Here is a 25,834-nt window from a genome sequence, read left to right as displayed (position 1 = left end):
ATCTTAAGCCTACAATCAGCCAGTAAATGCGGTAGTTCTTGTTCAACACAAAGCACACAACATCAGGATCAACCAAGCTCATGGTAGGAAACTCTGGACGGAGGTGTGGAAGGCGCTTGTCAGCGTCAATAACAGCCCAGAAATCACTGGCTTACATGGTTGCATCTTTGTTCCATTTCCTTTTTATCAGATTCCATGATGTAATTTTGAAATTTGAACAACTGCAGTCATGCAAGCTGCGGCCTGCACGATCACTGATACAAATGAGCTTAATCACGCCACTATCAGTGACACACACACGCCGGGCCAAGTCAGGGGCCCCCAGCGTCAATGTAGAGACGACAAGACTCCAGAAATGCAGGCATCGGGACGTAGTATGGCTTATTTGTATCCTCGCCACCAACGCTGACAAACAGCAAGTCGAGGTAATAATGAACCCAATACAAGTAGGAACCACCGAAGGGGATGACCACATCGGTTTGCCAGGAACTGCCAAAGAAATCTGGGATGCCCTCATAAGGCATCTGCAGCGCCTTAATGTCCCAGTCCTTGGCCTCGTTCCCTTCCCCAAGTGCATGGTGTAGCAGGCAGAGCTCGCCACTGCCCGAGAGCTCCGCCATTGTGAACGCCTCATCACCACAGCACAGGAGGCCGATGTTACCGCTGGACATCCCCCGCTGCTGCTGGAGACGGTACGGCTGGAAGAAGTGGTCAACTTCGTGGTCCACTTGCCCTCCCTTGAAGCAAGGTGGGACCGTGGGAGCCGCCTGAGCGACGGGGACTTGGCTGAGCGGCAGGCCGTGTAGACGAAGTAGTCGATTGGGTAAAAGTCGGGGCATCGCTGGTTAACGTGGGGGACACGGGCCTCGAAAAGTACGGAGTGGCCATGAGCTGCGATGATGGTGGGCGGATTCACCATGCTCATCTTTGGCCTCAACCCGTCTGGCCAGCAGAGGTAGAGACGAGACACCGCGGGGGGAATCGCGACCCTGACGTAGACGATGAGAGGTCGATCGGTGCAGCTGTAGCAGGTCTCCGATAGCGTGCCGTCGGCTGCGGCAACGAACTCATCCACTTTCACCTTGTCAAGGTGGACAAGGCGATCCAGCATCACCCAGCGAATATCAGAACTGGACGCGGTGGGCTTCCGACGCCCACCGTGACGGGGCATGGCGCACGGCAGCTAAGGCAGGGCAAGGCCAATCCAGATTAGGGTTCGCCTTGAAAGAGGGTTTCTCTGTTGGTTGCGGCGGCCGGAGCGTTGGGGTCTTTCTCATCCAACCTGCATTTTTCACAACTAGGTTGGTGGACAACTACTATCATGGCCGTCAGATGCTTTGAGATTGGTGTGAGACAAAAACGCTAAGACAGTTTAGCGCTGGGCAAACCAGTAGGCTAATCGCCTATCTGTGCACTTCGGGTGCCCCAATGATGCCAAAGTGTCCTAAGGTGCCAATCCCGTCTAGAACCCACCATCTCCCCCACACTTTCGCCCGGCTCCATTTTTAGGTCAGCCGCCATCTACTCCCCCAGACTTTACCTTGGTGTGGCCAAAATGTTCAGCCTACAATCACAAAGGCCAGGCAAGTTTTGGGTGGGATTTGCCTAACTCCCACACCTCAAAACATTCTAAGAGCGTGTGACATTTCCGGATCTAAAAGCATTGGATGGTAAGGATAGTAGTTGTCCACCAACCTAGTTGTGGGATTGAGTTTTCGCTTTCTCATCGCTTCTTATAGTGACAAAATAAAATGGACCTGTCGATTTCTAGTTTTCCACCATCCTGGCCATCTAGTCTGCCTGGGCTTAGCTAATTGGGCCGGCCGGCCCTCCACCAAAGAAATCTACTAGAACTAGCAGCCCACATGTGCTGATCTCACTCAAATAAAAGAAAACAGCCCACATGTGCTTATCTCAGTAAAAAAAGCCCACATCTGCGACGGAATGGAGGTGTGGCCAGTGTCCGTAAGGGGGAGACACATATTCTGCTTAGCGGGACGCAGAGATGCAGAAGGCCACCAAGCTGAAGTATTTCGTGCCGCCGGGCATGCTGAGGCCGGCACTGAGGAAGACAATTACAGCATCACTTGACGACAATAACCCAGCCGGATAGCCAAGTACCACTGAGAAAGGAGACCGACTAAAGGCGTGACTCAACCACCCGGCATTGGAGGATGCCGTAGAAAAGAGGGAAGCCAAGTATGAAGATATGGTAAAATTGTAACCGTAGATAACTTGTATAGTAAGGATGCCCCGTGCATATATCTTGTAAAGGAAGAATCCTGAGTAGCATAAAAAGGCAGAGTCTCAGTTGGTACGAACCCGGCTTTGCCCCAAACCCTAGCTATTCAACTATATAAAGCCGAGCCATGGGCCCTCGAAAAGCAGAACACAACTTGCAATATCATACAAAAATAGTAGATTGCCAACAGGATGTAGGTTTATCTCCACGCGAAGGGATAAACTGAACCTGTATAAAACCTTGTCTCTTTCGTTACTCGCCCGATCCATCCACTTTCGCCATCTACTCTCTCGTCGTCGGCCCTGTTCTACGATCATCCTACGTGATGCTATATGTCTCTGAGAACAATCGACACTTGGTGCCCACCATCGGGCTGACGATGGGAGAAACTCATCAGCTAGAGGTAAAATCCAGCGAAACCGAGAAATCGATCTCCTTCGGCAAAGTTACGCTCCGTGGCCACCTTGACAAAGAGATCAACGGATCCACATGGGGTCTGTCGGTTCCAGAGATACGGGGGTATCCTGGATCCTAGGAGCGGGGCACGGCCCCACCTTGTCAGCGCTAGGCTTCCCGGGGACGGGGTACCCCGGGGACCGCCTTCCTGGGATTGTCGTCCTAGGAGACCTGTGACTGCTCTCTCCCTCCTCGGGCCTAGAATCGAAAGGCTCCGCGGGGGTGCCTGGTTCGATACTCGGGGAGAGAATACGTCACTATTTACCTCATCCGGTCCTGGGCGGCTACTTTAGCGCCCATGAGCCTGGGCTGGTATGAACCTGCCCGTTCAACGGGTGTCACCGGGACTGCGCGATTGCGGTGTGACGATTGCCGGCAAGGACGGCAGGCTGGGCGTCGCAAGTCCCCTTTTACCTTTTGACCAGCCAGCTTCCATGACGCGCCAGGACTATCACCGTTTCCGCCCAGCCAGGGCCGAAAGCTAGCTTCTCTGTGCCCTGGACTGGGTACATACCACTTTGAACAGAAGTCACAGAGCGGGCGGACGGCTTCATATTCGTCTTGTAGCGGGGATGTTCCCCTGTAGCAGCACGCATGCCGTGTGCCCTAAGTTCGCCACTATGTTGCCCCCTTGACCCATAAAAGGAGGATTGAGGCTTCCATTCAAAAGAGGTTGGCATTAGGATCAGACCAGGAATAAGGGGTTCGAGGTAGGAGATGGGTTGGTGTTCAGACCGCCGCAAACGAGCAGCATTTGCTTCTCCCTCCTCCTCGGGCCGCCGTAGTTTAGGCTTGAGCTCGCCGCTCCGGCCACTCGTTGTAACCTTTCCTTGTGCCAGCCACCACCATATGTACACACAAAGCAGGATGTAGGTATTACACCTTCGGGTGGTCCGAACCTGGGTAGACCTCAGGTCGAAGTCCTTACTGGTGAGACTCGGAGAACTATCCCCACGCCACTCTACCTAAACAAAAAAGGGGGTGTTCGCACTCCCGGTGTCCACGTTCGCAGATGCGACATCTGGCGCGCCAGGTAGGGGGCCACCCAACATCAACTTCGTTTCCATCCTCTGCATCAACAGCGATCATGCCGCCCCGCCGCAAGGGTGTGTCGTCGCGTGCCGCCACCAGGACGAGTGCTCGGTGTGGAGTGCCGTCAGCCCAACAACAAAGGAGTGACGGCGCGTCCAGCCGTCATACGTCATGCACGCCAAGCCTGGCGGCCCAAGCCCTCACCCCTCGCGTGACGCCGAGCCCAGCACGTCTCACCCGTCTAGCTTGCGATCAGGCGCCGAGTGTCGTGGTGACGCATAGCGTGCACCCATCGCGGGAGCACATCCCGAGCGTCCGCTCGTCGCCGTCGAGTCCACCGACTCCACCGGACATGCACTTGTCCCACCAGCCCTAGCGTGGCAGGGGCTCGCATTCCTCTCGCCGGGATAGAGAGCCTCGCGACGGCTGGACTGGTGCGACCCGGGGCACTTCGCCCCTGGCGCCGCCCGAGCTCAACACCGCTTTAGAAGCCTTGGCGGCGATGGATGCGATGCTTCGTTTCCCGCCGGCCAACGACTTGCCTCTGCAAGGTGAGTGGAAGGCGCGCCTCGCGGCTCTGCTCGCTGTCTCGCGGGCACAGCGCGTGCGCCAAGCCCAGTCGCGCAACATGGGAGCAGTGCGCTCGGCTGGGGCTGTTGGAGTGCGGGAAAATGCTAGGGCTCAGCCTGCGTCCTCGCGCCCGAAGTCCGGCGACAAACGCGACGAACCGACTCGCTTCGCCTGCCAAGACGATCACATCTCCATCGGCTCATCTGCACCACCCTCCAGCGGGGATCTGCGCGCGCACCTCAATGGCCGTCTCGATGAGGACGCTCGCGTCCGCATTGAGCGCCGCATGGAGTGCCGCCGCGAATGGGATAACGAACCTGCGGACTCCGGCGAGGTCATGTGGGGGATGCCTTGCGTTCGTCCAGGAACTGTGCCAGGTCATGTGGCCGCCGAAGTTCCGCCCGGACGTGGGCCGTATGATGGCACGACCGACTTGGCATATTTCCTGCAGGTTTACTCCATGGCGTGCCTCGCCGTCGGGGCTGATGACAAGGTCATGGCTCATGAACATCCCGCACAACTACGTCAAGTCTTGGAGTAATCTCTGCGCACAGTTCCTCGGTGCCTTCCAGGGAGGGTACAAGTGCCTGGGGACGGTCAGGGACCGCCACGGCGTCCTCTGGAAGCCCGGGGAGTCCCTGCGCAAGTTCATGGTGCGCTCTAGCAAGACTCAGCGCAGCATCCCCAGCGTATCCCCGGAGATGGTCATCGCCGCGTTCTACGCGAATGTGCATGATGCCCAAATGTGGGAGAAGCTGAGCGCGCACACGCTTTGGACCACCACCGAGCTGTACGCGCTTGCTGACAAGTGCGCCCAGCAAGAGGAAGCCCGGAGAGCACTTGGAGAGCCCTGCTCTGACTCTGAGTCAGATGGCGGGAAGAAGAAGGAGGAGGCGCAGAAACGCGAAGCCAAAGCGTGCTTGCCACAGAGCCGGGAATCACTCCCGGAGCTAGGACGGGGTTTGAGAACCAGGTCGTTTGCTTTATTCTCGAGATGAACTTAGCCTTAAGGAACTAACTTGATGCAGTTGCTGAAAGCCTTGAGCTTCAGTTCTGAGGAACGCCGCATGGGCTGGGTAGCCGGCTTGACGTTCTCACCACCGTCGCATGCCCGAGGGGTCCCCAGCACTTTCGAGGGGACCCGGCGAGCATGCTTTTTATTCAGTGGAGACATTATCCGAGGTATTGGCAGTCTTGCTCGGTTCGGCCGGAAAGACCTGAACTTCCCTTGAATTTGCCGTTGTCTTGTCCTCGGGCTGAGTGGCCGCCTTCTTGTCAGGCAGTTGGTTGTGATTGACCGTCGATCCAGTCTGACCAAGCTCCTCATGCATGCCGAACGACTCGGAGATTTTTTGAAAATCCTTGTCGCAATTGTCGGGTCGCATGAATTTTCCGGAGATGGTGATCACGCCATTGGGTCCAGGCATCTTGAGCTTGAGGTAAGCGTAATGCGGGACCGCCATGAAGCGTGCCAGCGCAATTTGACCTAGCACAACGTGGTATTGGGATGGCCAGTTGACCACTTTGAAGTCGAATTTCTCGCGCCGGAAATTGTCTGGTGTGCCGAAGACCAGTTCCAAGCTGACTTTGCCAAGTGGGATGGCTGCCTTGCCTGGTATGATGCCGTGAAAGGTTGTGTCCGTAACGGTGAGCTTCGTTGTTGATCAGTTCATCCCCCGCAGGGTGTCCGTGTAGGTTATGTTGAGGCTGCTGCCACCGTCAATGAACACTTTATTCATCATGTATCCTCCAATCTGGGCGTCAAGTACCAGGGCTGCATGCCCTAGGCGTGGGATGCATGGATGGTGATCTTCTCTGGAGAAGGTAACCTCCATCTCGAACCAGTCAAGATATTCGGGTGAGAAGGGTGGTGACCTTACGACCATGTGGACCTGTTGAGTAATTAGCTTCTGAGCTCTATTGGATGGTTTCCCCTGCTGAATCATACAGATGTGCCCGACCGGTGTTGGGTAGTTGTTGACAACGGTTGGGGCATCCTCCGATTGCGGTGCGCGCTGTACTGGATGCACGGCTCTGGCAAAGTTGGCTTGTAGCGGTGGCGGTGGCGGAGCGCCCACGGCTATAGCTCCTGGCACGGGAGGTGGCAGTGTGGCGGAGGCCCCGCCGTTCGGGTACCGGTGCTGACCCGTTGCTTGCGGGTAACCCGCATCTGTTGCCGACTGCTAGGTTCTTGTGAACTCGAGCTGCAGCTCCTTGAAACATCTGCTGTAACATCCCAAAATTTCAAAATCTTTCATAATGCATTGCATTCCATGAGGATCATGTCACCTTGCATTTCACCACATTTAAAACCATGAAAAATTAACTCAGAAAATCCATTAACCAAGTTTCCTTTATTTCAATCTTACTTTCACTTCTATTTTTTGGCCATTGGATTTTGACCCATTAGGGTGTTGTTAATAAAGGTGGTTTAATGCATGTTAATTCTGCCCCATATTTGGTAGTTGATTTGAATTTGAAACCCTTCAAATTTTATTAGATTTAAAGCCCTAAAGTCCGTTTTATAGGCAAAAATATTTTTATATATTTTATTTTGATGGAATTATTGTCCCAAAAGTTGAATCATATGAAGATATGATTTTAAAATTTTTGTTGCATTTTATTTGACTCAATTTGGAGCTTAGAATCAAAAGTTAGTTCAAAAACAGAAAAAGAAAAAGGAAAAAGAAAAAGAAAAAAAAAGGAAACTGGACCGACCCTTACTGGGCGGCCCACTTACCGCGTCGCACGCAGCCCAGTCCCGCGCGCGCCCAAGCCACAGCCGCGGATAGGCAGGCCCCACCTGTCAGCATCGTCTTCAACCGTTGCCTGTTTTCTCCGCGCAGAGCTGCCCGCCTCGCCCCCGAACTCCACCTCGCGTCCGAGTCACCCACGACCCCCATCTTCCTCTCTGAGCGCGTCAGTTTAAAGTCCTCGCCCCCGCAACCTTTTCCCCCTCTCGCTCGACCACTTCCACGCCGCCAAGCTGCCCAAATTTCTCGCCGGAAAACTTCGAACGCCGCCGCGTTTTTTTGGTCGCGTCGATTAGCCGGTGAGCCCTAGCCGCCATCTCTTGGCACTTCTTTCTCCCCTCTTCTTTGCGCACGCCGAGGAGAGCCGCCACCGTCATCGTCTTCGCCGGGCTTCGCTGCTTCGTCCCCAAGTCTTCCCGAGCCCAAGACCTCGCCGGAACACCGTAGCCGTCGCTTCCCGTCGCCGCTGCCGACCTCGCCGGAACCCTAACTCGCCGGAGGTAAGGCCGAAGCCCCTCAACTGTCCGATCTCTTTTCCACGGCCACGATTAGATTTATCCTTAAATCGAACCGGTACGCAGATCCGACCTTCGGATCTTACTTAAGTTAGATCAGACGACCCGTGTTTTATCTTCTCCCGAACCGGTATCGGCCAATCGCAGCTCGCCACGTGTCGCCTATTTAATTAAAGGATTTTTTCCCCGGCCGAATTAATCTGTAACTTTGCAGAAACACCCCTGGATATTCAAATGATCATAACTTTTAAACCGTTTGGCCAAAATTTATGTTCTACACCTTTCTAGAATCCTCATGGCATGTACATTCTTTTGGCACTGTTCAGTTTTGAATTTGAATAAATTTAACAGAACCAAATTACAGAATGGCTAAATATGGTTTATAATTCATATAAAATGCTTCAAAAATTATTTTGAACCTGTTATTATTTCGAAAAATGTTTAAAGTTATTCCCTGTCCAATAGGATCAGAGAGAGAATTATTTTTATAAAATAATCTTGCAATACCAAACTATTTGTCCATACCTTCTAAAATACCTATTAAACTATTTTTAAATCCTATTTTGATTCTTGCACAATGAGTACCTCTTTAATATGTTATAATCTGTCCAATCTCTTGAAATATTCTTTAAAACATAAACTAAAATTTTGAATACTGAAACCAAGCTAGGGGTGCATCATGGTAAACTTTGCATAATGGCATATTCTTTGTATTGAATGGCATGTTTATGTGTATGGTGCTTGTTTATTTTAGATTGTTTGGAGTGTGAACCTTGTTGTTGCGAAGAGTGCGAGAACCACCACAGCTTTGAACAAGGCAAGTCACTTTGATCATCTCCCTAATATTTTACTATGCACTAGATGTTTTATTAGTTGCAATAGGAATATTATTTGTATCTCTATGCTAGCTATGAATCCCAGGTAGTGTAGTTGTACTCGTGCCATTACCTTGCCACCAAATTGCCATCGTTCGTAGTTGAATGCTATGCTATGGTAGTATCGTGCGGGAAATTACTACATCATGATAATATTGTGGTTATGGAGAAAAGCTGAGTTTTTACTTAGAGTATGGCAAAACAACTTAATTGTTAATGAACCATCCTGGGTGGGCGGCTTTGAGATTTTGGATGTTATGCGGCGTCAGGTCCATGTCTATGGGTCCATTTCTATGATTCTTCTCTCCATGTCTATGCGAGCGCCTGCGTCGCAAATGTGGGATGCCACCCGGGGTAACTAGAGACTGGACTAGTTTCCTTTTTAGTAGCTTCCAGTACAACCACATGGTAATATGGGCTCTGCCAAGATTGAGTAAGCTGTTTGAACCTGGCCCGAGGTGATCGTGATGATGTAGCCGTGTAGGTGGGAGCGGGCCCCTCGGTACGGGTCTGGGGGGTTACTTCTGAAAGTCTTGTAATCGATGCCGTTGCTACTCTACCCTAAGGACAGCAAGGGATTAACACGTCGGTTTCTTGTGGGTAAACTGTACAACCTCTCGAGAGTGTCAAACTAAGTACTTAGCCGTGTCCCCGGTCATGGACAATTATGAGCAGCTAGATTAGGGAGTTGTAAGGAATGTCTCACTCACTCTAATTTCTTAAAGTAAAATGAATGGTTTGAAGTTGGGTTTAGGAGCATTGATGTGTCTACTCAATGTCCTTAGTTTAATAGGAGCATTGGTGTGTCTACCCAATGTCCAATAGTGATAAAACTGTTTGGTTAAAATGATAGGATTAATTAATGAAGCTTTTACGCAAATAGCCCGAACTCCACCTTGCCTTAAATATGCATGTACTTGGTAGGTGCTGTTATATCAAATTGTGATCTTGCCAGTACATTCAATGTATTGACCCTAGTGGCTGCATCGTTTAATGATGCAGGAAGTTCTGACGAAGAGTAAGGGTACATTCTGGTCTTTGGGTTGCGAGCCTACATTCCAACACGCTACCACTAAGGTGTTGATGTGGCTTTTGTATTTTCGCTTTCCGCTATTGAACTTTTTGTTTTAATTCCAGTTAACCCATGTGGTTATGCGAATTTGTAAGTACTCTTAAATTCTGGATATTGTGTTGTAATATTTGAGACCTTTGTTCTATGATATTACATTTTGAAACTGTGTGTGCAAGTGAGTCGATCCAGGGACTAGCACTCAAGCACAGAGATCGAACCCTTTTATGGGCGCGGTTGCTTCATCTACAGTCCATCAGCGGGTGGCTTGGTTTGATTTTGCCTTGCTCGTCTCTTTAGACGTGAAATGGGCAGGGAGCCGCCAACTGTTGAGACAGAGTAGGCAGGGCCCCTTGCGCTGCCATTGTTGCTTGCGATTGTCGCCTCCACGAAATCCACTATTGCGGTTTCCTTCTCCAGTGGAGGTGGCTGCCACGAACTCAGGTGGGCTTGACTCCTCGAAGTGGCGTCCCTTGCGTTTCTTCATGCGTTGGTAACCATGATCTCAGTCATTATCTAGGGATCGGTGTCATTCGTTGCGCACTGATTCCGTCCTGGTCGGCCCATCTGTTGATGATTTCCATCAGGTAGTTGATAGTTGCGGGCCTGACGCGACCCAGTTCTTCCTTGAGCTCGACCCGGCGGAGTCCACGTTTAAACGCGTCGATAGCACTCTCGTCGGAGATTTCCTCGTATGCGTGCTTGGTATTTGTCCACCGTTGTATATACGAGCGGATAGACTCACCCTCCTTCTGTGTGCACGCTCGGAGTTGCTCGAGGGAGACTAGTTGCTTGTAAGTAGATCTGAAATTGCGAGTGAAGGCTTGAACTAACTCATCCCATGAGTCGATTCCTCCTCGTGGTAAGCCAGTAAGCCAGGTTCGCGCGGGGCCTTTGAGTTGCAGCTGCAAGTACATTCTTGAATTGGATTGAAATTGTAAAATTGGCTCAGTTCGAGGGGACTTGATCCGTACCCACTTTACACAATTTTTAAAATACATTTGGCACTTATCATGTTTGAATTTGGCAGTTTTGAATTTGAATTAAAATTATTTGAACCAGAAAAGCTTAAATACTGCAAGTTACATCACTTTTACATTGATATGCAGGTTTGGTGCGAAAAGCCACCCTTTCTCTACATCATGCTGCATCAGGGGCTAAAAGAGAAGAAGAAGAAAAGAGAACAAAAAGCAATAAACCAAAAAGTAGAGAGGAACACTTTAGAAGCTGAACCTGGATGCAAAAAGGAGCAAAGTGCAAAAGATAAAGTTGATGTTGACATGTTCATGCACCCATGAGAGAGGCCAATGCAAAGCATAAAGGAGGGCAGCCCGTCTCTCTCGAAGGATCCAGCCCTGCACTCCCATTTTCCTCTCCAAGCCAGCCCAGGGAGGGGTTGGTGAGATCTGAGCTCGAAGAAACCTTTTCATGGCTTCCACCCTCCTTCTCCCCTTCAGTTCTTAGTGTTCTAGGCCACAAATCTCTCACATATCCCACTCCTCTGCTGAATCTGCTGCTACATCCTTCTGTAACTGAATCCCTACCATGTCTTAAGTTTGAAACCTTCTTATTCTTGTTGTTCTTGGCTGTAAACTCTTAATCCTACGTGTAAAACTCGTGTTTCAGTTTAGTAATATGTTCTAGTGTTTATTAATTTGTGACTTGTTTGCTATGTAGATCATCTTCTCTGTCTCTTAAATTGCTTATAATTCAGTTCTTTTGTTGTTTAAGTGATGTTTTTCCTGTTCATGTCATGTGTTGCTGTAATCTGTCCAAGAATTGTGCTTGTGCTTGTTGTTATATTAGATCCATGTTCTTGTGATGTTAGTAGATGTTTATGTGTTGTTTTTACTCAGTAGATCATCCCTCTGCACCTTCTAGTCTCAACTTCTAGCTCAATTCTGTCCCTGTCCTTAATTCTTTCCTTCTTAAACCTGAATTCTTCCTGTTCTATGCCTTGATTTGTTAATCACCCTAAATCTGATCTCATCCTTGTCTTAAATCTTGCTTCTAAATCTTGTCTAGATCTAATCCTTGATGTTCTTCCTTGTCTAAACCCTTGAATCTTGCTAAAACCCTGCTTTCTAAATTTCTGAACTTGTTCTACCTCTATTCGGAACTTCCTGCGTCTGTTATAATATACATGTCTTGATCTGTCTCAATTTCCTGTTCTAAATCTTTTCCTTATCTATTGCTTGATGCATCTTCTTCCCCTAATCTTAATCTTGCTATTCTATCTGGTCTTAACATCTGCATCTATCTAGATTCTTCCCTGTCTTAATTTCTTTAGTGTTAAGTTTTGTTTGTCAGTGTTGAAATTCAGTTTCGTCAGAAAGTCTGTTTTCAGATTGTGAACAGTAAACACAAAACAACCAAAAACATAGTTCTTAGCCTGTTTTAAATTGTTGGAATCAGTTCTTAAACACTGCCATTTGTTTGTTTAGCTAAAGATTGAGGATTAGGAACTATTGCACATTAATCCCTGTGGAGAACCTCATTTTATTACTGCTATTCACTACAAGTGTTGATCAGGACTTAAAAGGTTGGTCCGAGATCCGCCCTGGCAACGAATCCCGGTGAGGTAGTGCTCTAGCCAAGTTCTCGGTTCCTGGGTGCCGTCATACTTGGCCAGATCGGTCGGAGTTTTGAAGTTCCTTGGCATCTTTTTTCCTGACGGATGTGACGGCTGAAGCACGGCGCTCTGCAAGTCTTGACGTCGTGGTCTGATCCGGGTGAGTAGTCGTGGTATCTGTCCCGTCGAGGGTGGGCTCGTCCGTCATCTCGGCGCGGTGAGCATCTACTCCTACACGGAGACGTGCCTTGCTCATCCCTGAGTAAGGTTAGTGGTGACGAATCCGAGCTTCTGCAACATCACGGGATGGGTTCTGTCTCGAGACGGTCTGCGGTTGAAAAAGTCCTGACTGACACAGGATGCTCCCGCTTTGTTTAAACTTTCCAGGATCTTTTTATGAAGGCGTGACCGTGGGTCGCCCTTGAGCGGCTCGATTGTCTGTAGATAGGTTTTGGTTGCCAGGAGAACAGCTTCTGGTGTCTCGGGTATGATATCACCCTAGTCGTTGACTGGCATGAAACTAGAAGTGAGGTTACGAGTCGTCCGGTTTTTTGTCCGCTTCACGCAGATCACGAAAACGTGAATCGCGACGCGAGTTGTGACGAGGCGGAGTGCCGTCATCCGATCCGTCGGATGGCTCTGGGCGGGTCCTTCTGCTGGCTCGTGCGTCTACATCTAGCGTCTTTAGCCTGTCGAATTCGTGCTTCTACAGTTTCGTGAATTCTTTCTTTTCTTTGGCTAGATCCCGGCGAGCCTTTGTGAGGGAGTTGACGTATAAATTTAGTTCTGCCTCGGTCGGGTCCTTTAAGGGGACCCCGGTGTCGAGGGCTGTCTGGAACTGGGTTCTCTCGGCTGGGGTGTAGCCGGCTTATGTTGTTTGGGTGATGCCTATGGCCGTCAGTGGCGTCTGCTTCGGAGGCACCGGCAGTGTCTGTTTCCGCGGCACCAGGTTCGTCATAAGACTTGGGCAATGGTCCCAGAGGGCACGAAGTCGCTATTGCTGTGGCAGCTCTCCTGTTCGGAGCAGTCGCCAGCGTCGCTAGGGACGGGGCTTTTTGCAAGCTGGGAGCCAATGGCTTCCTGGTTGGAGTAGATTGAGTCGAAGGTCGACTTCGATCTGTCGAGTGGACCCGTCAGATCCATTGGTAGGACCTGTTTGAGTGAACGTGATGAAGGCAACTCCTCCATCGGAGGACCAATCGAATTCGGCAGTCGAAGGATGCCAGATCGGTCGGCTCGGAGATGAGAATTCCCGAACACCAGATTGACTCCGGCGCTAAGTGCGTCGAAGATCGCGCGCCTAGCTGGAGGATGAGAGGTGAAGTTGAAGGAGCCGAAGTGTCATCGCTCGGTGCTCCGACACCGGGGGGCGTGCGGCCACGTCCCCCTTTTAGGTTCGGTAGGAGCGTCTGGGGCGGAGACCCGGTGGTCGCCGGCACGGCCGATGAGGCCCTACGGGGCCGGTGAGACAAGGTGCTAAGGGTGCGCGCTAGTACAAGAACAAGTGCACACACGTTTTTTACCCAGGTTCGGGCCACCCGGAGGTGTAAAACCCTACGTCCTGCTTGTCTAAACTGATATTGATTACGGATCAAACGTTTACAAGTTGCCGGGAAAGTTCCTGGGCTTCCTCTCAATGTCTAAGTACTTCTTACTGCTCTCTGCTGGCTGTCTACTGTAACCAACTGACAACCTCACTAACCTACCAACTGTCTAACCCCTTTGACCGTTGGCATGGGTCCTCCTTTTATACACAAGGGGATGCCACATGTGACACGGTGCATGAGCTACAAGTGTCCAACGGGGAGGCATGCAACTCTCCCCGGTGAGTTGGTGGCGTGCATGGGTGCCACCTCTGCTGCTAGGGGCCTAAGACCCTAGGGTAGGATTAGACAACCACTATTCCTTGGATCGGACGGGTAACTACCCGTCAGTCGGCTCGTTTACTGAGCCGCGCGCCTTACTCCTTGCCTTGGTGGGACCGTGCGTCCCGCGCTCGCCACGCGCCTACGCGGTGCTGTCCACCGGGCCCCACGCGCGAGGCGGGGGCACGCGCCCGGGAACCCTTGCAAGTCGACCCCGGGAAGCACCCGGGCCCAGCGCACCCGGGAACCTCCTCCCGGGAAGCAGCTTCCCGGGAGGTGCCCAAGCGGGAATGTTCCCCGAAGCCCCGCTAGCCCCTTTCGAGCTAGTAGCTTGCCGGGGAGCTCATAGACGCTCCTCGGGACGAGACCTTCCCGGGAACCCGGGAGAGGGGCCCGCGCGTCGCGCAGCGGTGGTACCCTGGGTGCCACTGGTGTGACACGAAGGTCATTGACTCGACCTGAGTCGACGACTTCTCGATTGAAGATGGAACCGCAGAGGTTGTGTCTCCGACACACGTCTGCCCCACGGTGGGTGCCAATGACGAAGGGGTAACTTCAACAATGTCCACATCGATGGACTTATACTGGGGACAGATTTCGAGTATGTGTGTGTTGGCGATGTCGTCGGCTAACAAAGACATAGGGGACACGATTTTACCCAGGTTCAGGACCCTCGGAAGGTAATACCCCTACATCCTACTTGTTTGGATTGTAATGATAAGTCGATTACAAAGGAGCCGCGGAGGCTAGATGCTCAGATTCGATCTGGCGAGTGCGTCTAGGCGGCTTTAAGCTAGATTGGACTGTCCTTGACTCCCCCTCCTGGTCCCTTTATATATGCAGGAGACCAGGTCTCGGGTAGAGTCCAAGTCGGTTACATCATTGAGATATACTATGTTTAAGCGTCTTTGTCTTGAACTGTAAGTTGAGCATATGGGCTATTGTCGTAATAGGCTTCTTCATGACCCCTGGCTGGGCCATGATGGGTATACTTGAGTCGGGTACGTGATTAGTCATAACCACGTCAGTCAGCCCGGAAGGGGTAGTGAGGCGACACTCGCCTCAAGTGCCGCGGTCAACAAAGCCTATCCGGGTCTTCCCCGGGGACGGTGAGCAGTATCCAGCCTCATCCGGAAACAGTTCTCGAGAGTGGCAAGAAAATTCTGTGTCCAGGCATGTCCCGCGAACAATGTGAAAGTCTCATGTCCGGACCCTGTCCGCGAATGAGCAATGGGTCTAAGTCACCCTGAGAACAGTCGACTGTATTGATGCTTGTATCCTTAAAAGTGAAAATAAAAAGTAAAATTCGTTAGTCACCTATTCACCCCCCCCCTCTAGTCAACCATACCGATCTTTGAGGTGGAAAACCGCATCAATCGTGGCGGCAGCGGCTGTTTGGATCAGTATGGGGTATTTGATCGGCGGCGGTGGTTTGGCTAGGGATCGGGATGCGGTCGCCCTACCCTTCTGGGGGAGAAATCATGCACGCGAGGGTTGGGGCAGGGGTTCTACACGTGTTCTTCGTGGGCCAATCGCTCCTCGGGCACACACTTGTAGGTTAGTCGCCTGAGGAAACTGCGTTCGCATGCATTGGATCCTGGGCACCATATTTTTTGCTCAAACTGGATTCTCTGCATTTATGGCGCTTACGAGTGAGATACGGTTAAGATGGCTTAGGTTAACAGTCTTTACCGGTCTGGTTAGTTCAGGCACCTCTGATCTTGTAAGCGGCACTGTGGGTCCCACACCTGACACCCAAACCGACCCCCCCCCCCAAGACCGCGCCTCCTCTGTTCCGCACCCCCTTCTTCTCCAGCAGCGGCCGGCGCTTGATTCGATTCCATTGTCAGTGGCGGACCAGGTTAGCGCAGTACGCATACCCCAGGATTTTTTCTGTCCTATCTCACTGAGATCTGAGCCCCTTCCCCCTTCTTTGTTGTATGAACCCTAGCATTTTGGAGCCATTCCCCAGCGGTGGGGAGCGGAGCTTTTTTTGACGAATTTGTGCAGCAGCAACCGATGTGCCCGCCACCAGAAAGCAATACCATGTATTTGCCTTCTATGGCACCTTCTTGCGGCAGCGATTCCAGTATGGTAGCTCACATGTTGACATCTACGAATAGGTTGCTGGCGGCGGTGAATGTTCAAATGGACGAAATAGGTGATCATGTCGATTGGAACATGGTTAGAGTGGCACATCGAACCGATTTAGTTACAGAACCAATGTCTGACAACCAAATGGCCAGGCTTTTCAGCGTTCCAACAGATGAAATAGATGACGAGCGTGAGAATTCGGATGGTGGATTGCCTGATTATGGACAACCCCCCTATGCTTCTAGAGGGAGTTCTACGGCTGTGGACACAGAGTTGTTCCCGGAGGTGACAACTGACGAAGACCCTGATTTTCGAGTAGGCAGGATTTGGCCAAACATGGATGAGTTCAGTATGTCATTCAATACCTATGCAATGAACTGCAATTTAGATGCCAAAACCGTAAGGAAAAGTAGTCGTCGGTTCTGTGCGAAGTGCAAAGGTTTAGATGGCAGCATGCAGCCCTGCATGTGGTACATTATGGCTCGACGGCAACCTGACGGAAGGACTGTAAGGATCAATGAGATCCCATATGAACATACATGTATGACTACTTCTCGGAGGGTAGCGAGCATGAATCCGCAGCTTATGCTGGCAGAAAAGATTACTAGTACTTTGCGTGCTAAACAAAGGAGCTCTAGGTAGGCTTGGAGAGGTTGTAGAAAATAAAACTTAGTTATAGCTCAGTATGGAAGGCAAAACAGAGAGCAATGAAAGAATTATATGGTGATCTCGCGAACACCTACAGGATGTTGTATTGTTTCAAGGCTGAGGTGGAAAAGAGATCTCCGGGCAGTTTTGTAGAGATAGATAGTGAAGTAACGGAGGATGGAAAAATGTGTTTCTCCAAGTTTTTATGGCCCTGAAGCCTTGCATAGATGGCTTCAAAGCAGGCTGCCGGTCGTATCTCAGCATAGCCTCGTCATTTATGATTGGCACCTGGAATGGGCAATTGGCAGCATGCAATGCTCTAGATCAATTGGTCTATTAAATTCTGATACAGAGTCTTCATGGACATGGTTCATGATGCTGCTCAAGAGGTGCATAGGACCAATGTCACTACTAGCAATTTTCACAGATGCGTGTGAAGGCTTAGAGAACGCTGTGAAGAGCGTATTTCCCCACGCAAAAAATAGGGAGTGCTTCCGCGGTTTGTGGTCGAACTTGATCCAAAACTTCAAAGGAGAAGAATTTGGGTGCATGTTGCCAGCAGCAAGAGCATACACTGCAGAGACACATGCATTTCCGATTGGTGTGATGTTGGAAAAATGTCCTGATTTTGGTGCATGGCTGACCAGCAACCATTCTCGGATATGGTATAGGTCTGGATTTAATAGCGATATAAAGTGCGATCATATCAACAACAACTTGGCAGAAAGTTTTCGTAGCTGGGTAAGGGATGTGAAAGATTTGACCAAATCAAGGTGAAGATAATGCGCCTCTTCGTCAAGAGATCAATAATTGGTGAGTTTTTGGAGGGGGATAAGCTTCCGGCAGTGGTTCAATAGAAGCAGACAGGTCGTACACTTGGCTATTGAGTCGTCTTCAGCGTGGGTTGCTAAGGTTAAGGATATCAGAACTAATACTTTCCATGTTGTGGACACTAACCTGCAAGAATGCACATGCCTTGAGTGCCAACATACATGAAAACCTTGTCATCATGCCCTGTTTCTTTTGGCTCCAAATCTAAACTCAGGATGGAAGATTACTTGCATGAGTACTACTCAGTTGCCAGATTCAAGGCAGCGTATGCCAGCCCCATTCTATAGCTTGCAGAACAGACACAATGGCCTGAGGTTGACATAGAATTCACTCTACGTGCTCCCCTAGCTGGAAGGATTGCCAAGCGTCATATGACTCCGGGAAGGCCGGAATATGTTAACGGCTTCACTAGTTTATGATGTTTTGCTTATTTATTTGCAGCTTCATGATTAATCGATCGCTTACATGAATTTTACAGGTTGGTTGAAACCAATAGCCCTTGCCAGGCGAAAAGAATGAGGAGCTGTAAGGATGAAATGTGATGCAAGGCAGCAAAGTCATATAACTATGAAATGTAATTGTTGTAACTGTATGTGTAGGCAATGTTATTCTTTCTTAATCAGTTGTAAGATTTCGTATTTGTGGTGTTCACAATCATCTCTTAGAATAGTCAGAATAAAGCTACGACATTATATAAAGTGGATACGCTAAATATGACTAAAAGTCTTTCAACCACAGTAGATAATTAGAGTCTTACAATCAGAGGAGAAACAACATAGAGACAATAACTAAAGGCTTACAACCATAGGAGAAACAACATAGTCTAACGGCGGTCTTCATCTTCAAGAGCGTTGACAAACACCTCATTGACACAGACGGAAACAGGATAGGAGAGCGTGCGCTTCGCACTCGGACAAAGCGGCGACGAATGGTGCTTCTCCTCGTCCTCGGTGTCATCGTTCATGGACGGTAGTGGCTCCGGAATCTCCACTGTCAGGCTCTTCGGCGGAGATGGATCATGAAGCCATGCCCAGAACCTGATTTCAAGTCGTTCCCTGCTACGCGGAAGCATCGCCATCTCAGTCTCGAGCTCACCTCCTAGGCGGTTCGCGACCAGCTTCAACATCTGTTCGTCCAATACATCTGACCAGAGACCAAACAAACTAATGTCCGCCAGATACCCTAGCGTGGAAGGGGTTGCACCTAAGCAAGGAAACCAGCAGCCAAATTTCACCTCGCCGCCGGCACACAACACAGGCTCGGCTCTTTCCAGAATGAATGTGCAATCCTGGGGCCTCCTAAGAGTGACAAGGTAAAAGCCAGGCGCACATACCTGCACTCGCATCGTTCCAAGGCCTTGAGGGAAGGCGCATTGGATGGCAGACTCCAGGTGCGTAGCCGACACCTCCGGGACACCTTGGGGGAAGGGGATGCTCCAAGTCGTATTGGATGGCAGCAGAATAGTTGCAACGAGGGCGTGGCTGAGAAGGGAAGCTCCTTTCTTTTGCATCCCTCTAGTGTGGGACACCACGATGTGCCTGCTTTCTGGCCGACGGTGCTCTTCCACGAAGTGGCTGATAAGCCTAGCTCCGTTGCTGGACATGGCGCTAAGAGAAATGGGATTTGGGATCTAGGATTTGGGATTTGGGATCTAGGGATTTGGAAATTTGGAAATGGGGCGTGGTAGGAGAAAGGGGGCGGGGCGTGGTAGGAGAAAGGGGGCGGGGGGTGGTGGGTTTTGGTAGGGGATTTTGACTAGGTTGGCCTCGGACCCTACCAGGCTCGGCTCGGGTCGGATCAGGTGCGGCTCGGTCGGAATCTTTGTCGTCTGGACTCATTGGGTCCAAAACGGCCAAAAACATGTACACATTTTAACAATTAGGAGCAAGAAAAAACCAAACACTCCAAATGAGTCACAACTTTTTCATCAAGAATTAGATTGAAAATGATTAGGAAATGCGAAGTTTCATGAGTTTTTGGGTCCATCTGCCTATTACTGGATTTAATTTTAGTAAAATGCGTATATATTCATTTAAATGATAGTATATAGCACTCCCTATTTAATCTACTTCCCACACTCCAGGATGATAAGCCGCCAGAGAAACGAGAGGTGGACTCTGAAGATGATGACGGCATCGAGAAGGTGGCCAACGAAATCGTTCAGTTGCTGAACAAAGGGAAATGGAAGCTCATCCGTGGCGACATGGTCAAGTGCCCCTTCTGCAACAGGAAGCTCAACCCACGTTTCTTAAGTATCCTGCAGCACGCCGAGAGTTACAAGCTTGACCGGCCAAACGCGGGGGGCAAGAGGGGGACACACCACGGCCTTCTGCATTTCATGAGAGCTAACGTGCCACCGAATCTTCAGGCCATGATGGCTGCACGGGACTAGAAGCTTGGGATCAATTATATACCATGAGGGCAGTTGTTGGTATATACATCTATCATCTTATGTTTCCATTATGAATGGGTGTCCATTATGTTATGAGTGAATTGTAGTACTTGCTACGTTGTTCTGTCAAACTCGATATCATGTTTGTCTCTGTAAAACTATCCTTCTGCTACTATTATCCGTATTATTAATATCCAGTGTCTATCGACAACTCTGATGGCTAAATTGTTCTTTGCCATGCTTAATTTACCTTTCTTTCGTTTTTTTCATCTCCGGTTTTTTGCTTCTTTTCTGTTGCTTTCCCTTTGTATTTGCTCGTCTCGAGCGCATGTTCTCCTATTTTGAAATGAAATTCAACAGTCCACCTGCTGTTCGTTTAAAACAAATTTCAATTCAACAGCCTACCTGGGGCAACTAGCTTTGCGTGGTTTCGTTCGTGACGTCCTCTGCTTCAACTCGAGGGCTACCTTCAACTTGATTAATTGTGCTGAATATGGTCAGCCCGATGAATAATGTTGACCCACTAGTCTGTAATAGACGTACATGAGTGCTACCTCTCAACAGGGGTGCCCCTAAACAAGACAAGGTTGCCTCCACGGCCAAGACCGGTGGAAATGTAGACGATGTCATAGTGGGTTCACGACGAGGGGGGGGGGGTGCAGTGGCTAGGGTGGTTTTGAGAATGGCGGCATAGGCAAGAGGAGAGGGACAAATGGGGAATAACTGCCAGTTGGGTGCCATAGCTGCAGAGAGTTCGTCCTATGCAGGGAGTGGTGGGGCGCGGGTACGCCGGAGAAGATGGTGGCAGCGGAAAAGGGCCGGGGATAGGGCCGCGGGGGCTCGTTCCCGTCTCAGGGCTGTCCAGTGGGGTCCAATGCGAACACGGAAATGAAGTTGGTCCCACCTGTCAGGGTTTTTGGCGCTTTACGGGCCGACCTGGATGAGTTGTGGGACCCACTTGTAAGCCCACTCTTTATACCAATGCTGACATGGATAAGTTGTGCGCCCCACCATCATAAGCAAACTCACGGGGGCTAAGGAAAACTGACGGCCCACCATCAATGCCTCCTGTCGCAAACAGGTCAAAAAATGCCGAGCAGATATTGACGCGCGTGCAAACGCGGCCCAGGGCCATTCACACTGAAAGGTACCCCATCAGGGCGAATACACCTCAAAGGGATGGCTGAGGAGCTATTTTACCGTTCTTCGTGGTCTTTGAAGCGATCATCCCCCTTACTAGGGTTCGATCTCTGTGCTTACTTGTGCCAGTCCCTGGATCGACTCACTAGCACACACAGTTCAAGATGTAATACCAAGATACAAAGGTCAAAAGTACTTTATTACATCGTATCATCCAGAACTTAAATTGTACTTACAAACTTGCATGACCTCCTAGGCCAGCATAAACAAATAATGTTCAAAACCATGATAACAATGTATCATGAAGCTGCAGCGGAAAGGTAGAGAAAAAGGGCCTCATCTACTCCCAGAGGAGAGAGCATGTTGGAATGTAAGCACATGACCCAGAGAAATATCGACGAACCTCACTCTTCGTCAGTTTCACCTGCATTATTAATTGCAGCCACTACGTGGTCAATACATTTGAATGTATTGGCAAGCTCACTAGAGTTATAAAGGAGCTACCAAGTACATGCATAGTTTGGCTAAGTGGGGTTTGGCTATTTTGCATAAAAACATCATTATTCAAATCCTATCATTTTTAGACAAATAGTTTTGAATTTTATTGGACACGGGGTAGAAACACCCATGCTCCTATTAACCTAGGCACATTGAGTAGAAACATAAATGCTCCTACCCAGTTCAATCCATTCGTTTTATTATGAAATTGGAATGAGTGAGACTTTCCTTACAGCCCAAATATCCAGTTGCTCATGATTGTCCGTAACCGGGGACACGGCTAAGTACTTAGTTTGACACTCTCGGGAGGTGGTACACTTTACCCACAAGAATTCGACGTGTTAATCCCTTGCTGTCCTCCGGGTGGAGTAGCAACGGCATCGACTTCAAGAATTTTCAGAACATGTTCACCCAAACCACCTGAGGGACCCGCGCTCCCACCTACACAACTATCTCAGTACAATCCCTCGGATCTGGGTAAACATTTTTTACTCCATCCAGGCAGAGCCCATATTACCATGTGGTTGTACTGGAAGCTACTAAACAGGAAACTAGTCCAGTCTCTGGTTATCCTGGGTGGCATCCCACATTGTGACGAAGGCGCTCCCCGAATCCACGGGAGAGACGTCCATGGATGATCCATTCCTGAATCCACAGGAACTCGACTCAGAGGGACCCATAGAAATGGACCTAACGTCACGACATCCGAATACTCAAAGCAGCCCACCCAGGACGGTTCATTGAATTACTTGTTTTGCCATACACTAGGAAAACTATATTTGTAATCCAATAGTATCACATTGTAATAATACCACCCTCGTATATTATCATAGCATAGCATTTTACTACTACGATGGCAATTGGTGGTAAGGACATGGCAAAGGTATCCTATACTACTAGGAGAATCATAGCATAGCATAGATACAATAATAAACCTAACAATGCAACTAATAAAAGCTAGTGCATAATAAAATAATGGTTAAATGATCAAAGTGAACTTGCCTTGATAGTAGTTGGTATTCAAACACTCTTCGCAATCACACAGTTCGCTCTCCGAGAAAACTATACAATCAGGCAAACATACGCATACATAAACACACCATACAAACAAAGAATATGTATGCCATGATGCAATGCAACTCATGTGACATGAGTTTTGGTTTATTTTATTTGGGTGATCTACTGATCCAAAGCATTGATAATTAAGCACATGCGATTGGGGTTTTTAAACAAAAGCAAAAGTTAGGGTTTAAAACATAAAATGAGGTTTTATTTGCATCTGCAAAACAATTTAATTTAAAATATTTATTTCTCTGCCCCATTGAACAGAGCACAATAAAACAAATTTTTGGGCTTTGGTTTCATTCAAAAAGGACCTCTAAATAACTAGTTATGATTTAAACGGCATAAAACCCTAATCTGTAATTTGATTGTGATTCAAATAATCAAATTTGAAATTGGACAGTGCCAAAAGATTGTAAACGTCCTAAGGATTCCAAAAAGGTGTGGATCACTAAATTTGGCCAAACAGATTTAAAGTTATGATCATTTGAAGTTACAGGGGCCTATCTGCAAAAACACCATTTAATTATTCCGGGGGGGTTAAAATTACATTCCCATTTTATAAACCAGGGGCCACGTGGCGCGTTATTATTGGACGGCACCGGTTCGGTTTATAAATATATCTGAGCCGTTAGATCTAACTTATAAAGATCGGACGCTCCACAGTGCGTACCGGTTCGTTTTATAAGTGATCTAATCCTAGCCATCGATCTAGATCGGACGGACGAGGGGCTAGGGTTTCTTACCGGGCGGTGGCGGGTTGCCGGAGTTGGAGGAGACGGTGGCGCGGGCACGGGCGCGGTGGCGCGGGGCGCTCCGGCGAGGCCGGCGACGCGGGGGTGGCCGGGAACGGCGCGACGGAGACGGGGCCGCGGTCGGCGGCGCTCGGGGACGGCACGGGCGGCGCCTAGGACGAGGAAGACGCGACGGCGCGGGGCGGCTCCGGCGAAGCTTCGGGCGGCGGTGCGGGCGGCGCTGCAGGGCACAAAGATGGAGAAGGAGCGCGTCAAACGAACCGCGAGGAGGAGAGAAAGAGTATGGGGGAGGTCTGGTCGTTCTTGGCGTACCGTGTAGGTGACGGCGAGCTCGGGACGGCGGCGGGCGCGGAGCTACTCCGGCGAGCGATTCCGGCGGCCTGGCGGCGTGCGAGCAGGGGCGAGTAGAGGGGAAAGGAGCGCGGAGGCGAGAGCTTTAAAGGGACGCGAGAGGAGCACTTCGGGAAGGTCCGAGCAGACGGGCGGCAAAGATTGCGCGTGGCGGCGTCCATGGCAGGCGGCGCGGGGATTGCGGGAGCTTTCCCCGCGAGGACGAAGCCCCCCTGACAGGTGGGCCCCACCTGTCAGCGGGTGCGGGGCGCGCGCGCGGACCGGGCGGTCTGGGCCGGTCGGGCACGGTCGGACTGGGCCGGTTCGGCCCATTTTGGCCGGGCCGGTCCGGTTTACCCCTTTTTTTTCTTCTTTTAGGCCTTTTCTTTTTCTGTTTTTCTCATTTCTTTGATATCTTTTGTGTTTGAACTCCAAATTGGTCCAAATAAATTCCAGAAAATTTGTAAAATCATTTTCTACCAAGATACAACTTTTGGGAGTAGTTTCCCCTCAAAATAAAATATATAAAAAAATCATTTGTCCTATAAATGCCTTTAGGGCTATATAACTATTTGAATATAATACTTTTTCAACTCCAAATAATTATCAAAAAACTATGGGATAGCTTATATATGCATTAAACCCCTTTTATGCATAAACCCTATTGGTTTGAAAATTCCAAAGCTCAAATGGGTGTAAACAAAATCCTTTTAAAGCCATTTGTAATTCAAATTTGAATTCAAACATGCAATTGTGGCATGATGCTCATGGATGCAATGCACAAGTAAAGGTTTGAAATTTTGGGATGTTACAGTCTTGTTTAGGGTGGAAAGGCAGCGGTAGGGGAGTTGTAAACGGTGTCAGGGCCTGCTGGGCGGAGCGAGGGGAGGTGCGGCGCCAGGCCTGCTGGGCCGCGGCAAGGGGCACCAGGGGAGCTGGGCTGCATGAGGGGACAACGGACGAAACTTGACGGAAAAAAAGGTGGAAGATTATGTATTTTTTATATCGGTTTTGCGATTGATACATCGTCTGTTTCTTAGTTAGATATCAATCGATATGTTAGCCATCCGATTTTGATCGAATGATAGCAAATGAGAGATGAGATAATGGAAATAATCCTCAGATTTTAATCCAACGGCTCTAAAACACCGACTGATATTTAATGCTCATTTATTAAAAAATAAGCGACTTAAAAATAGCCACGCCCTTTTTATATTGGTATACAGATATTGGAAATTGACTCGTGAGTATGCATGAGCATGCAGATAATCCTTCTTTTGAGGAAGCCTATATGGTATGTGCACCATCATTTATCTCATAGCGAACAATGAGATTGAATTGGGCTTCCATTTCCATACCCCAACTCAACACTGACATCTTGAGTGAGTGGCTGAGCCTGACAGAGCACAAATTGTTCTCCAAGAAAAAAAAGAGCACTGTTCCCCAGAAAAAGAGCCTAACAAAATCCTTGTCGCCGGTTTCCCTAGCAGTATACCTGGCTATCGGGCCGAGCTTTTCTAAAAAGCCTGGTAGCCCGGCTGTGCCTGGCCCGGGACCAAGTTAAATGGGCCGGCTTGGCCCGAAGCATGGCCTGTGTCACGCCGGTGCTTCAGACCGAGGCCCGATGGGCTGGCCCGCAGTGGCGGCGGCAGGAAAAAATTATAGGGAGGGACAGAATACAAGGGATTATTTATGAGGGAGGGCAAAATATAAAAATACGAAGTTTATATGGTTAAATCGCAAAATTATACAGGGACCCAAGTAGAAATTCGAAATCTTAGGGGGGCCTGGGCCAGGGCTGGCCTGGTCCCTGCCTCCGCCCTTGCCGGCCCGACATATGCCCGTTTATGTTTTTCTTTAAGATTACACGTTTTGCCCAATTACCTTCTAAATTCTGGTCCAGCCCACTATGTTTTTCTATTTTAGCCTACCATTTTTTCTTGTTTTGTCCCGGCCCACCTTATTTTTCTATTTTTCCTTTAATTTGGACAGCCCAACGTAGGACCAAACATATATATTTTTTTTTTCAAAGATCTGTCCCATGTGCCGAGGTAGGGCCGTCTGGGCTTAGTGTCGCGCCTGGGCCCGGAACGTTGCTCTATTTCCGGGCTTCAGCGGGGCGCGCCCGGCCAGGC

The 25,834-nt window shown here is 49.5% G+C and overlaps 1 pseudogene; it reads right to left on the bottom strand.

Annotated features, from left to right (window-relative positions):
* Nucleotides 1-311: 311 nt before the first annotated feature.
* On the bottom strand, nucleotides 312-1,156 carry LOC112269374 (annotated as a pseudogene).
* Nucleotides 1,157-25,834: the final 24,678 nt, after the last annotated feature.

Source organism: Brachypodium distachyon, chromosome 5 (assembly GCF_000005505.3).
Source record: "Brachypodium distachyon strain Bd21 chromosome 5, Brachypodium_distachyon_v3.0, whole genome shotgun sequence".
Taxonomy (NCBI): domain Eukaryota; kingdom Viridiplantae; phylum Streptophyta; class Magnoliopsida; order Poales; family Poaceae; genus Brachypodium; species Brachypodium distachyon.
This window is presented reverse-complemented; position numbering and strand designations above follow the sequence as displayed.